Below are 2361 nucleotides of genomic sequence, written 5' to 3'. Positions count from 1 at the left end.
ACAGACTTGCCTGCGTGAAGGATATGAAATGTGAACCTTGTCCGTTTGCGATGATTTATGCTATCACTCACTGTCCTGTGCTTCTATAAGTTTTATTATGAAATGGTGAAAACGGTAAAACGGTGAAACAACCCCTTATATAGACTGGTCTGACACCATACACAACACAAACCGCTGCCTGCCTGCCTGCTTAACAACATCGATTTGTGCAGGCCCCTTGCTAACTAGCTGGGGACCCCCTGGAACCCCCAAGGACCCCTGGGGGTACACTAGACCCCTCTTTGAGAACCAGTGCTTTATATCCAATGTAATATCAGCTTCTATTGTTGGTTCAAGTTCTGTCATTGCTGTGTTAGTCAACTGAGTGAGTTTAATGTTTCGAAAGAAACTTTGAAGTTCAGAATTGACCTCTATATCTGAATGTGTAAACTGTACAGATTTATAAAAGTCTGTTACAGTTGATGACAGTAGCTTGCTTGCTCTGTTGCCATTTTAATTAAAAGCTCTGTTTTAAACATATCCGTAAGTGTAGCGTATAGAGTATTTAAGTTTGGCTAGAGTGTAGTAGCTGAAACTGTTTTCTAATATTTCAGTTCCATCTTCTAATTTATCCCGACACTGATGATCGTGCTGTCAAACAAATCTATAAGCCATCAAAGCTGCAGCATTACATGGAGACAACCCATAGTCACTAAAAAATAAATACTTCAAAGCTAATACTCCTCAAAGAAATGTAGGGAACACTTTGATCCCATAATTATTTTGAGTTTTCATGAACTGTGTACATACTGCTATCAAAAACTGCTCAAAAGAATTAAGGGATCAAAGTGTTCCCTTAATTATTTTGAGCAGTGTATACGGTCTCAAATCTCAACAGTCACCGGACATTGATGAGACAATCGGCTACATACTTTGAAACCCTTTTATCAAGTTGCATGGATGGTTTTCATTTTTAAAAAATGAAGTTTTAATATGCAGCACAATTGTATGCAATATGTGTATAGTGGGGGCCCCTGCTTTATCTCTCTTTCAGCTGAGGGGTCCTTGGCCTAAAAAACGTTGAAGACCCCATTTAGTAAAGCATTCAACCGCCACAAGGTGGGGCTAGAGTACTTCTCCAATTTCCATGTTGCTTACAAAGAACCGTGGTCAGAGAGATTAATGCTCAGAATATTCCACTGTAAATCTGTGGACTTGAAAAAAAAAGAAAAGAAGAATCAACGTTTATGTATAATCTGCATTATGTGGACCACTTAAATCGTATAGCCTACTCATTGTTATACGCTGTCATGGATAATATTAATGCAATATAAAGTCTCTATGAACAATAGTAATAATCTATATAGGCTACATAATAAACTGATTAATTATTTACTGTGATTGCTGTAAATGAGGGTTGATGCATTAACGTTTGCAGTCATTAATAATGGAAAGATAGATTTACATTTGTATTTGATAAATCAGGTTTTTATATTTTTGTTCATTCGTTGTATTGTATCACCTTCAATAATATCTGATCACACTGATATCTTAGGCTACATGAGAATGATAATGCTATGTTAAACAGCATGCTAAACATTTAAAGGGAACTTAAGGGACCTTTCATTTCTTTAACTCTCTCTTCCTATATTAAAAAAAAAAACAAAGAGTTGCAATAAAACTGCGCGTGCGTGCACGCGCGTGCCTGGTGTAGTCTTTTATTGTGAAACATGGGATTGCATGGCGACAGGAAGGGGCTGTTGCTGGCGCGGTGTCAGCGTTGCCATGTCCGCTTATTATAAGCGACTCAGGGGTTGTTTTCCCTGTAAAGTTGCTTAATATTTGGGCTCGTTTTTCTGTAAGTTGTTTGTAAATATTTGGGCTAGTTTTTCTGTAAAGTTGCTTGTAAATATTTCTGCTTGTTTCTGTAAGTGTAGGCCTATTTGCTTATTTAGGCCTGCTTCCATTTTGTACAATTATTATTATTTCTCAAAGGGTTAGGGTTAGGGTTAGGGTTCTCAAATATTTTCATGTCAAGGACCCCCAAATGAATATGTATTTGTCCCCAACCCCCATCTGAAAATGTTTTGTGCCAGATTTGTGGTGATGGAATGTTTCCAAAAAAAAAAAAATCCAAATATTCCTCATTTTATTTCAACATTTATTTTGAAAATATCAGATCTACACGCTCGTTGTGAGCTTGTAGAGCGGCAATTTTCCAAATATATAGCGTCTCCAGTGTATTTATACTGTAGGTGCTGTGGCTTCTTGTGGTCTTGTTTTCATAGACCTGGTTACTTATTTCTCTCACAACATCAAGTCTGGCAACACCGGTCAGTCAGTGTTTATGCAGGCTTCGGGTCTGGCTGGTTCACTGTTAAC

The sequence above is a fragment of the Gymnoscopelus microlampas genome, assembly GCF_963454915.1.
Source record: "Gymnoscopelus microlampas genome assembly, chromosome: 14".
Classification (NCBI taxonomy): Eukaryota; Metazoa; Chordata; class Actinopteri; order Myctophiformes; family Myctophidae; genus Gymnoscopelus; species Gymnoscopelus microlampas.
Note: the sequence above shows the minus strand (reverse complement) of the source record.